Here is a 13,841-nt window from a genome sequence, read left to right as displayed (position 1 = left end):
TGAAATGGTTAAATTCCAAGGACCCTCAGCTTTTTAGGAATGGATTAAATGACTGGTAATCATAGCTTACAAAAATGTTCTTGATGGAATTTGTGTTTAAAAATATAGTTTACATTTTTAAAATTTTATCTCTAAATTCCATTTTCCACGAACTTCTTGAAGTTCACTCATGTTTTTGTCTGTGTGTGTATGTGTATAATATATGCATACACACACTATGTATTCTATATCCTATATTATATATAATGTATATAATATATAATGTACATATACACTATGTAATATATAATTGTATATGTTCTATATATACTATATAGTCTATATATAGTATGTATACACTATAGAGTGTATGTATGTATAGTATATACACTATAGCATATGTAATATATATGGTATATAACTAACACATGCCGTAGTATATATATGTATACATATATATGTGTTGCATATGTATTATATATAATATATTAGTACTATTGGATATATAGTGTCTATATAATATATAGTATATTGTATTATACTGTATATATACTATACTATATATTACATATAAAATATTAATATATAGTATATATACTATATATTATATATAAACTATATATAACAGTATACATAGTATATATATATGACTCTATGTATATGACATTTTAGACTATTCTGTCACAATTAGTGATTATAATTCCAAGTCTAAAAAAATTAAAAGTAACAGAAAGTCTAACTGTAAATGCCATAATCCCTCTCTAGCTTAATCTTTATCTTTATCATAAATATGTTCACCTCTGACACTTCTAAGGATCAAGCAAAGGTAATGAAAAAAACATAAAGATCAAGTCTGTTGCTATTTTTATTTTTAACCTAGCGGAGTTGACATTATTAAGTAAATAAAGGTGAAGAAATCCAATAGTACTAAAGGTTGTTGATAATACCTGTCAATAAACATGACCAAAATCCATCATCCAAAATAACAAATCTTACTTGAAAGAAAAAAAATTGAATTAAATTGTATGTTAACAGATGTATGTTAACGGAAGTGTTTCAGAAAGTAGTCAATTGCTTTTGGTGGCATGTAAAGTAAATATGTAGTTTACTTGATCCAAACTATCAAGTGCCAATTACTGTGTGAAGAGTTGAATATAATGTGTTATTTTCATTCCCCTTTAGGAACATCTTCTTCTGTTCTTTTACCCTTTAAGGCTCAAATGTTTAGGTTATTTCTTATATTATCCTTTCCTTTCATACTGTTGCCTTCAACTTTCCTATGCATTCTTTTCCCTATGATTGTGGAAATACACACAGACATGTGCACACACACACACACACACTATAGTACTTACCATTTTAACCACTTTTCAAAATATAATTCAGTAGTATTAAGAATATTCATATTGTTGTGTACCCATCCATTCTTGTGGTGTCATTGATAACTACTGAAAACCAATCTTCAGCCTAGGTCTCTCTCCCAAAATCTATTAGTCTATTCAGCATCTCTTATTGGATATTGTATCATTCAGCTTTCTCATGGGTGAAAGCAACATAAACTATATCTCCCTAATTTAAATAGAAAAATATTTTATTCAAGGGATTTGGGGTGATGCTCAGAATCTCTTGAAAGGACTGGAGATGCATGCTCCAAGATGACACAATTATTACAAAGAAGTCTTTCCCAATCACAGTGCAAAGGTGAGCCTATAAAAATACCACAGCTGTTATCACTAGGCACAGATCCTTCAGTTTGTACCACCATTTGCATTCATACCTCTGGAGACCTATTGCTGAACCTTCAGGAGTCAGAGGCTCTGTAATCCAGATCCAACTTCTGCTGTTGCTCATGGCTACTGCTTGCCTCAACATAGACTTCATGTAGCCTTCCTTCTGCATGTCACCAGTTTCCTTCTCAAATTCCAGAGCAAGTGTCTCTGACTGCTAAAATCTAGGTCATGCACCAATGGCCCACCCCCTGGCCCCACACCACCACCACTGCCAGTGTGAATGCATGCACAGAGGCCTCCAGCCCCACACTGGTCAGCTCCCCAATGCTGCACCAACACTGCCACCAGTGCAAACATGCACATGGACACTGGGTGCCTGCCCTCAACAGCGCCCTGATGGACTACAACTGCTGGTGCTGTGAAAAACCTCACAGCCACCAGAAGCCCTGTGCCTGCCAGCAGCCCAGACCCAGCCTATGAGCATGCACCACACTGTGCTGCTGCAACTGCTGGCACAAGTGAACAAGCATAAGTCCCGCTACCACCACCCAACAAAGCACTTTGTCTGGCAACACCCATTGTCATGGTTTGGACAGTGGTCCAGAAACACCTCAATCCCTCCAGCGTAGCAGGTTTCTAACCTCAAGGGGCCAGAGAACAAAGCTGGGGGCCTGATACCAGCCCCCAAGATTTAGAGGACCCTTCCAAGCAGTGTTGAGCTTAGACTTGGCCCCCTGAAATCTTCAAGAAATGAAGCCAGGCTCCTGAACCCACCTTATATCACAATCAAATCCCCAAGGATGTCAAAGAAGATAAAAGAAAAAAAATACATCCAAAGGCCAGCAACTTCAAGAACTGAAGGAACATCTACTCATGGATGAGAAAGAGCCAGTGCAATAACTTTGGCAACTCAAAAAGTCAGAGTGTCTTCTTATTTTCAATTAACCACACTAGTTCCCAGACATAGTTCTTAACCAGGCTGAAATGGCTGAAATGACAGAAATATAATTTAGGATATTAATAAGCATGAAGATCATGGAGATTCAGAAGAAAGTTGAAATCCAATCCAATGATTCTAAGAAATACAATAAAACAATACAGGAGACGAAAGACGAAATGGCCATTGTAAGAAAACCAAACTGATCTTATAGAGCTGAAAAATTCACTGCAAGAATTTCAGAATACCATCACAAGTATTGAGAGCAAAATTAACCAAGCTGAGGAAAGAATCTCAAAGCTAAGAAGTCAGTTCTCTGAAATAATTCACTCAAACAAAAATTAAAAAATAAAGAATGAACAAAATCTCTGAGAAATATGAGATTGTATAAAGAGATAAAATCTATAACTCATTGGAATTCCTGAAAGACAGGGAGAAAGCAAGCAACTTGGAACAAGTATTTCAGGCTATAGTCTGTGAAAATTTCCACAACCTCACTAGAGAGGCCAACATTTAAATTGAGGAAATGCACAGAACCTCTGTAAAATACTTAACAAGAATGCCATGCCCAAGACAAACAGTCATCAGATTCTCTAAGGTCGAAATGAAAGAAAAAGGTTAAAGACAGTTAGAAAGAAGAGGCAGGCAACCTACAAAAGGAACTCCATTAGGCTAACAGTGGACTTTTTAGCAGATACTCTACAAGCCAGAAGAGATTAGGGATCTATATTCAGCATTGTTAAAGAAAGAATTTCCCAAAGAGAATTTCATATCCAGCCAAACTAAGTTTCATAATGAAGGAGAAATAAGATCCTTTAAAGACAAGCAAATGCTAAGGGAATGTGTTAATACCAGACCTGCCTTACAAATGATCCTAAATGGAGTGCTAAATATGGAAAGGAAGGACAACTACCAGCTACTTGAAAACACAGTTAAGTACATAGACTAGTGACACTACAAAGCAAACACACAAACAAGTCTGCATAGTAGTCAGCTAACAATATGACAGGATCAAATCCTCACTTACCAATACTAACCTTGAATGTAAACAGGCTAAATGCCCCAATTAAAAAACATAGGGTGGCAAGTTGGATAAAGACATATGCTGTCTTTAAGAGACCCATCTCACCTGTATGACACTCTTAGACTCAAGTAAAAGGATAGAGAAAATCCTACCAAGCAAATGGAACACAGAAAAAAGTAGGGGTTGCTATTCTAATTTTAGACAAAACAGACTCTAAACAAAGATCAAAAAAGAAAAAGAAGGGTATGATTTAATTGTAAAGAGCTTAATTTAACAAGACCTAACTATCCTAAATGTATATGCACCCAGGACTGATGCACTCAGATTTATAAAACAAGTTCTTAGAGACCTACAAAGAAACTTAGATAACCATATAACAGTAGTGGAAGACTTCAACACCCCACTGACATTATTAACAGATCATGGAGGCAGAAAACTAACACATTCAGAACCTGAGCTCGACACTTGACCTAATGGACCTAATAAATACCTACAGAACTCTCCACCCCAAAACAACAGAATATACGTTATTCTCATCTGCACATCCGCATACTTTAAAACTCACCACATGACTGGACATAAAATACTTCTTAGCAAAGTTTTTAAAAAACTAAAACCACACCATGCACACTCTCAGACCACAGTACAATACTACTAACAATATTGATTTTTATACCATACAATTATATTTGCATTTAAACAAATGCAAAACCATACAATTACATGGAAATTAAACAACCTGCTTATGAATGACTTCTGGGTAAATAATAAAATTAAGGCATAAATCAAGAAATTCTTTGAAACTAGTGAGAACAGATATACAACATACTAGAAAATCTGGGACACAGCTAACACATTGTAGGAGGGAAGTTTATAATACTAAATGTCTACATCAAAAAGTTAGAAAGATCTCAATTTAATAACCTAACATCACAACTAGAGGAACTAGAGAAACAAGAGGAAGCCAACCCCGAAGCTAGCAGAAGATAAGAAATAAACAAAATCAGAGAAGAACTGAAGGAAATTGAGATGTGAAAAAAAAAAAAGACCAATGAATCCAGGAATTTGTTCTTTGAAAGAAGTAATGAGAAAGATAGACCATTAGCTAGAATAATAAAGAAAAAAGAGAGAAAAACCAAATAAACACAATCAGAAATGACAAAGCACATGTTACCACTGACCACAAAGACATACAAAAACCCCTCGGGGTGTACTATGATATCTCTATGCACACAAACTAGAAAACCTAGAAGAAATCAATAAACTTCTGGAAATATACACCTCCCAAGGTTCAACCAAGAGGGATGAAACCCTGAACATATCAATAACAAGTTCTGAAATTGAATCAGTAATAAGTCTGCCAATCAGGAAAGCCCTGGACTAGGCAGGTTCAGAGCCAAATACTATCAGATGTATAAAGAAGAGTTGGAACCATACCTACTCAAAGTATTCCAAAAATTTGAGGAGAAGAGACTCCTCTCTAATTCATTCTGTGAGGCCAGAATCATGCTGTCATCAAATCTGGCAGAGACACAATGAAAAACAGACAACTGCAGACAATAGAAATTTAATAGAAAAGAGAAAACTCAATGAACATAAATGAAACAATCTTCAACAAAATACTAGCAATCCATATCCAGCAGCACATCAAAAAGTTAATTCATGACAATCAAGTAGGCTTTATCCCTGGGATGCAATGTTGGTTCAGCATATGCAAATCAGTAAATGTGATTAATGACATAAAAAGAACTAAAAACAAAAATTACATAATTATCTCAATAGGTGCAGAAAAGATTTTTGATAAAATTCAACATCTCTTCATGTTAAAAATTCTTAATAAATTAGGTACTGAAGGACTATACCTCAAATAATAAGGGCCATCTATGACAACCCCACAGCCAACATTATGCTGAATGAAAAAAACCTAGAAGCATTCTCCTTAAAAATCAGAATAAGACAAAGATACTTTCTGTCACCACTCCTATTTGATACAGTGCTGAAAGTCCTGGCCAGAACAATCAGGCAAGAGAAAAAAAATAAATAAAAGGCATCCAAATAAGAAGAGAGGAAATCAAACTATCCCTGTTTTCAGACAATATGATTCTATACCTAGAAAAACCCACAGTCTCTGTGTGAAAGCTCTGAGATCTGATAAACCACTTCCATGAAGTTTCAGGACACAAAACCAACATACAAAAATCAATTGCATTCCTATACACCAACAACATCTAAGCTGAGAGCTAAATCAAGAATGTAATCTGACTCACTTTACCCACAAAAAGAATAAAATACCTAGGAATACAGCTAACCAGGGAGGAAAAAAAAAATCTCTACAATGAGAAATGCAAAACACTGCACAAAAAATCGAAGATGACACAAACAAATAAAAAAACTTCCCATGCTCATGGATAGGAAGAATCAATATTTTTTAAATGGCCATACTGCTCAAAGCAATTGCAGATTCAGTGATATTCCTATCAAATTACCAATGAAATTATTCACGGAATTAGAAAAAAAATTGTTTTAAAATTCATATGGTACCAAAAGAAAGCCTGAATAGCCAAGGCAATCCTAAGCAAAAAGAACAAAGCAGGAGGCATCACATTACCTGGCTTCAAACTACAGTACAAGGCTACAGTAACCAAAACAGCATGGTACTGTTGCAAAACAGACATATAGACTAATGGAACACAATGGAGAGGCCAGAAAAAATGCCCCACACTTAAAACCATCTGATTTTTGACAGTCAACAAAACAATCAATGGGAAAAAGGCCTCTCTAGTCAATGAATGGTGCTGGGATAATTGACTAGACATATGCAGAATATTGAAACTGGACCCCTTCCTTACACTATAACCCAAAATTAATTCAAGATGGATTAAAGGCTTAAATGAACAACCTAAAATTATAAAAACCCTGGAAGAGAAGAGATACATAGCCAACAAGCGTATGAAAAAAATGCTCCACATTAGTAATCATTAGCAAAATGCAAGTCAAAACCACAATGAGATACTCTCTCATGCTAGTCAGAATGGCTATCATTAAAAAGTCAAAAAATAACAGATGCTAGTGAGGTTGTGGGAAAAAAGGGAACACTTATACACTGCTAGTGGGAATTCAAATTAGTTCAGCAAATGTGGAAAACAGTTTGGCAATTTCTCAAAGAACTCAAAGCAGAATTACCATTCTACCTAGCAATTCCATTATTCAGTATATACCCAAAGAAATATAAATCATTCTACCATAAAGAGATATGCACATGCATGTTCATCACAGCAGTATTCACAATAGCAAAGACATGGAATCAACCTAAATGTCCATCAACTATAGACTGGATAAAGAAAATGTGGTACATATACACTATGAAATACTATGCAGCCATAAAGAAGAATGAGATGATATCCTTTGTAGCAACATGGATAGAGCTGGAGGCCATTATCCTAAGCCAACTAGAACAGAAACAGAAAGCCAAATACCACATGTTCTTACTTATAAATGGGAGCTAAAAACTGAGTACATGTGCACACAAAGAAGGGAACAACAGGTGCTTGGGCCTGCTTGATGGTAAAGGGAGGGAGATGGGTGAGGATCAAAAAACTACTTATTGGGCACTACACTTATTATTTGGGTAGCAAAATAATCTGTAAATCAAACCCTTGTGACATGCAATTTGCCTATATAACAAACCTGCACATTTATCCCTGAACCTGAAATGAAAGTTAATAAAAAATCTAGGTCATGTATGAAACTTGGGCCTTATCTGTGAGAGGGGCATCCCACAGTGGGAGATGGGCTCTGGCCCATTATGTGGAATAATTGCCAAAGCAGAGGACAAGAATTGACCATTCAAATAACAAAAAAGTTCAATACCTTGTTTTATAGGCACTTCAAAATCATCATAAACCTGACTTGAACTTCTCATCTTTCTCCCAAATCCTTGTGTTCTCCTAGGCAGAAATATAGAAGCATTAATTTTATACTTTCCTGCACCACTCCCAATCAGTTACATTCCAAGTATATCTTGAATCTTTCTACGCCTCTCCAGATCCACTACTATCATTTGAATTCAACTTTTTTTTAACCTAGAATATCCCTAAATGCTCTCATTCATTATAACACCTTTATTGAAATACAGTTTACATGCAATACATTTAATCTTTTCAAGGTACAATTCAATATTTGGTATTTTCAGAGAGTTGTGCAACCATCACAACAGTTCATTTTAGAACATTCTCATCACCCCAGAAAGAAACTTTTTGTCCATTAACAGTCATTCCTCATTTCTCCTGATGCCCCTAGTTCTAAGTAACCAGTGATCTACTTTCTGTCTCAGTAGAGTCACCTATTATGGACATTTTGAATCATTGGTATCATACAGTATGGGTCTTTTGGGACTGGCTTCTTTCACTTGGCATAATGTTTTAAACGTTCATGCATGTTGCAGCCTCTATCATTACTCCATTTTCACTGCTAAATAACATTACATCATATGAATCTACCATATTTAATTTATCCAATTATCAGTTAGTGGGCATTTGGGTTGTTTCTACTTTTTGCTCTTACAAATAATGCTGCTATGAATATTCAGGTATAAGTTTTTGTGTGGACATATGTTGCAGTTCTGGAGTATAAATCCTGGGTCACACGTTAACTGCATTTTTAATATTTTATGAACGGCTAAACTGTTTTCCAAAGTGGCTGCTCCATTTTACACTTTTACCAGCAGTGCATGAGTGTTCAAAATGTGTCCACTTCTTCACTGACAGTTGCTTTTTGCTGGTCATTTTTTTATTATGGCCATCCCAATAGGTATAAAAACAGCATCTCATTGTTTTGATTCTCATTTCCTTATGACTGATGACATTGTACATCTTCTGTGTGTTTACTGGCCAACTGTAGATCTTGTTTGGATAATGTGTATTCAAATCCTTGGCCCATTTTTAAATTGGTGTGTTTGTCTTTATATTATTGAGTTGTAGGTGCTCTTTATATATTCTACAAACAAGTCTCTTATCAGATATATAATTTGCACACATTTTCTCCTAAACTGTAGGTTGTCTTTTCACACTTTTGATACTGTCCTTTGAAGCATAATTTTTAAATCAAGTCCAATTTATGTTTTTCTTTGTTTTGTTTTCATCACTTATGTTTTTGTCATGATATCAAAGAAACCATTGTCTAACCTAAGGTCACAAAGTGATGCCTATGTTATCCTCAAAGAGTTTCATCGTTTTAGCTTTAAATTTAGGTCTTTGCTCCATTTTGATTCACTTTTTTGGATGGCATGACGTAGAAGTATAGATTCATTCTTTTGCATGAATGTTAACATTACCACTATTTATTGCAAAGACTTCCCTTTCCCCATTGAATTGTCCTGGAACTCTTGCCAGAACATCAGCTGAATGTAAATATAGGTTTGTTTGTAGGATTTCAACCCTAGTCCATTGATTTATGTCTATTCTTATGCCTGCATGTCTTGATTATTGTAGCTTTGCAGTAGGTTTCAAAATAAGCATAGATAAAATCTCTAATTTTGTTATTATTTTTTAAGATCATTCTGGCTATTCTGGGTCCCTTGCATTTGTGTATAAATTTGAGGATCAGCTTGTCCATTTCTAGAAAAATAACAAAGCACCAGCTTAGATTTTGATAGGGGAACATGTTGATCTATCTTTGGAGAGTACAGTAGTCTTCCCTTATCTGTATTAGGGCTGCCATAATAAACAACCAAAACTGAGAGACTTAAAACCACAGAAATTTATTCTCTCACAGTCCTAAATAAGAGAAGTCTGAAATCAAGGTGTAAACAGGGTCATACTTTCGCTGGTAGTTTCTAAATGATTCATGGGAATGTTTGGAGTTCCTGGGTGTGAAGCTGCACAACTCCAATCTCTGCCTCCATTGTCATATGGCAATCGTGTGTGTGTGTGTGTGCACGTGTCTATGTGTCTTCATGTGGTGTTTCACTGTTTATGTGTGTATATATCCATGTCTCTTCTACTCTTATTTATAAGGACACCAGTTATATTGAATTAAGGGCTCATCCTTCTTCAGCAGGATCTCAACTTACATTTTAATTATATTTTTATATTTTCAAAGACCCCAGTTCCATATATGGTCACATGCATAGGTTCCAGAAATTAGAATTTCAGTATATCATTTTTGTCATACACAAATCAACTCTCAATAATTCCAATCATATTGGATTTTATTAATAATATATAGAAATAAAATTAATTTTCCATCTTGATCTTCAATCCTGCATCCTTATTGAATATGCATGATAGCTCCAGTGTTTTTTAGTGGATTTCTTTATGATCTTCTATGAACAAGATCATGTGATCTGCTAATATAGTTTTACTTCCTCCTTTCTTATCTATATGCTTTGTTATTTTATTTTCTTTCCTAATTGTCCAGAATAGAACCTCAAGTAAAATGTGGAATAGAAGTGACAAGAGTATATATTCTTGTCTTGCTCCTGATCTTAGGGGGAAGATTTCAGTCTTTCATCATTGGGTCTGATGTTGGCTGTATTTTGTAAATGCTTATTATGATATTGAGTCAGTTCCTGTCTATTCCTAGTTTTTTTAAACTGTTTTTTTTTTTCTTTCTTTTTTAAGGAGATAGAGCCTTTAAGGAGGTAATTAAGGTTAATGAAGGCATAAGGGTAGGGTTGTAAACCCACAGTACTGGTGTCCTTCTAAGAGGAAGAGACAGTAGAAATCTCTCTCTCTCTCTCTCTCTCTGTGCATACACAGAGGAAAAGTCATGTGAGAATACAGTGAGAAGGTGATCAACTACAAGTCAGGAGGAAAGCCCTCATCAGAAACTGAATTTGTTGGCACCTTGATCATGGACTTTTAGCTTTCAGAACTGTGAGAAAATAAATGTCTGTTTTTTAAGTGAATCAGTCTGTGGTATTTTGTCATGTCAGCCAGAGTGGACTAAAACATATGGTGTATTGCATTAGTTAATACTTAGAGTTTAAACCATCTTTGCATTCCTGTAATAAATGCCACTTGGTCATGGCAATTGATTCTTTTATATATTGCTGGATTCAGTTGGCTGATATGTTATGAGGATTTTGTACCTATATTTATATGGGTAGCTTGATCTTTAGTTTTCTGTCTTGTAATTTCTTTGTCTGGGTTTGGTATCAGAGTAACACTAACCTCATAGAACAACTTGGAATATGTTCACTTATCTTTTATTTTTTGGAACAGTTTGCGTAGGATTGCTGTTAATTCTTCTTTAAAGGTTTGGAACAATTCACTAATGAAGGATCTGGAATTAGAATTTTCTTTGTTGGATGGATTTTGATTATTCAGTCTCTTTACTTGTTGGATGAATTTTGATTATTCAGTCTCTTTACTTGTTTCAGGTCTATTCTGATTTTTTATTTCTTCTTCCGTCAGTTTTGAGAGCTTGTATCTTTCTATACATTTTGTCCCACTTGATCTAAATTATCTAATTTGTTGTTTGTTCATGGTACAGCAGTCCTGCCCTTACTTGTCATTTCACTTTCCATAGTTCCAGTTACCTGCAGTAAACTGCAGAAATATTAAATGCCAGAAATAAACAATTCATAAGTTTTAAATTGCACACCATTCTAAGTAGTGTGATAAAATCTCATGTCATCCTGCCTCACTTTTTTTTTTAATAGAGACAGGGTCTCACTGGAGTGCAGTGGTGCAATCGTAACTCACTGCAGCCTTGAACTATTGGACTCAAGTGATTCTACCACCTGAGCCTCCCCAGTGGCTGGGACTACAAATGTGCGTCACACCTAGTTGATCCTAGGGCATAAATCATCCCCTGTGCTGCATATTATACCCACACATTAGTCAATTAGTAGTTGTCTTGCTTATCAGATCATCCTAACATCCAACCATTGATATTATCACGGCTCAATGATCTGAGATCACCCAAAACACATGGTCCTTCGAACATTACCAGAGGATCAGTAGTAGCCTAACACTGTGCCACACCACAACACACAAGTCATTCACCTCATTTTCTCTCAGTGGGTAGGCAGCTCATCATCTTGCATTATCACAAGAAGAATAAAGGCAAGTACAGTACAATAAGATATTTCGAGAGAGAGAGAAACAGACTATATTTGCATATTTTTGTTACAGTGTATTTCTATAATTATTCTGTTTTTATTAGTTATTGTTAATCTCGTGCTGAGCCAAATTGATAAATCACAGGTATGCATAAGGAAAAAATATAGTACATAAAGAGTTCAATATTATCTGTGGTTTCAAGCATCCACTTGGGATTTTGGAACATATCTCCCACAGATAAGTCGTTACTACTACATTTCTTTAAATCTTTTAATTTCAGCAGTAATGTCTCCTCCATTCTTGATGTTATTAACATAATTCTTCTCTCTCTCTCTCTCTCTCTCTCTTTGTTTCATCAGTCTAGTAAAAGTTTCTTCAATCTTATTGGTCTTTTTCAAAGAACCAACTTTCTGTTTCACTGATTTTTATCTATTGTTTTACTATTCTTTATTTCATTAATTTGAACACTAATATTTATTATTTTTAATCTGCTTGCTTTGTGTTCAATTTGCTCTTCTTTTAGTGTCTCAAGATGGAATATTGGTCTATCAAGTAAAGAATTTTAAAAAAATACAGTATTTTACACTTACGAATTTCCCACTAAGCTGTATGCCTGTTTTTAGCTGCATACTAAGTTTTGGTGTGTTTTATATTTATTTTCATTTATCTTAAAGCATTTTGTAAGTCTCCTTGTGATTTCTTCTTTTACCCACTGGTTATTTAGCAGTGTGTTCTTGAATTTCAACATATTTGCGAGTTTCTCAAATTTCTTTCTGTCATTGAATTCTAGTTTCACCCTATTCTGTTTGGTGAATGTGCTTTGTTATTTCTATCCTTTTAAATTTTCTAAGATTGATTTTATAACCTAGCCTATGGAATCCTGAAAGATCTTCCATGTGCACTTGAAAAGAATATGTATTCTGCTGCTTTTGTGTAGAGTATTCTATCTGTGTATGTGAAGTCTATTCAGTTTATAGTTTGTATAAGTTTTATGTTTTCTTGTTGGTCTTCTGCTGATTTGTTCTATCCATTATTGAATGTGTAGTACTGAAGTCTATGACACGTTGAATTGTCTATTTTTTTCTTTCACTTTTGTCAGTTTTTCTTTTGTGTATTATAGGGCTCTATGGTTAGGTGTACATGTTTACAATTGTTATATCTTTCTGATGGATTGACCCTTTATCAATATAAAATAATCCTCTTTATCTTTGGTAAGATTTTATTTTTACAATCTAAACTGCCTGTCTTAATTTTATATTGGTATTATGACACATTTTTAAAGATTTGTGGCTTAAAATATCAATTCATTCTCTTACTTCTCTTACTTGTCTGCAGTCGGAAATCAAAAATCAGTTTCATGAGCTAAATTCAAGATGTTGGTAGGCTGGTTCCCCTGCAAACTCTGAGAGAATTAGTTTACTTGCCTTTTTTAAACTTCTAGTAACTGCCTGCATTTCTTGGTTTGTAATTTCTTCCTCATATCTCTACAATCTCTTGCTTCTGTTGTCATATCTCCAACTTATCACTTTGACATCCTGGTACCCTCATAATGACTTGTTACTACATGAAACTCACTTGATAATCCAGCAAAATCTCCCCATCTCATCTGGGGAATATTCAGTCATCCTACCACAGTGTCTGATAGAAATATAGCCACTTAAGTTTTCTTATAGTTACTGTTTGCATTTGTTATATCATTTACCATTATTCTACTTTAAACTTATTTGTATCTTTCAATATAAAGTATGTCCTCTAGAGAGTACATTGCTGAATCCTATTTCCCACCCCAATTGATTGTCAGCAATCTCTGACTTTAAATTGGACTATTTAATCCATTTGCATTTAATGTTATCATTTGGTATAGTTACATTTATATCTGCCATTTTAGTTGCTTTACTTTGCATTAATGTTTTTGAGTGTAGCATTATTTAATTCAATTCCTTTAATATTTTTTTCACTATGTATATATTTTTTCACTATATTTACTATATTAATATACATATATATTTAAACAGGGTTGCCCAAGCTGGAGGACAGTGGCACAATCATTGCTCACTGCAGCCTCAAATTCCTGAGCTCAAGCCATCCTCTTGCTTCAGCCTCCT

At 34.6% G+C, this 13,841-nt stretch overlaps 1 protein-coding gene across 2 annotated transcripts in view; it reads right to left on the bottom strand.

The window, feature by feature from the left end:
* TNFSF13B (TNF superfamily member 13b) overlaps positions 1–13,841 on the bottom strand; it is a 91,845-nt gene that overhangs the window by 53,713 nt on the left and 24,291 nt on the right. For both annotated transcript variants that reach the window (XM_005586224.5, XM_045377416.3), the window contains exon 2: positions 7,541–7,617. The gene's annotated coding sequence lies outside the window, so the exon portion shown is untranslated. The remainder of the gene's footprint in view (positions 1–7,540; positions 7,618–13,841) is intronic.

Source organism: Macaca fascicularis, chromosome 17 (assembly GCF_037993035.2).
Source record: "Macaca fascicularis isolate 582-1 chromosome 17, T2T-MFA8v1.1".
Classification (NCBI taxonomy): domain Eukaryota; kingdom Metazoa; phylum Chordata; class Mammalia; order Primates; family Cercopithecidae; genus Macaca; species Macaca fascicularis.
This window is presented reverse-complemented; position numbering and strand designations above follow the sequence as displayed.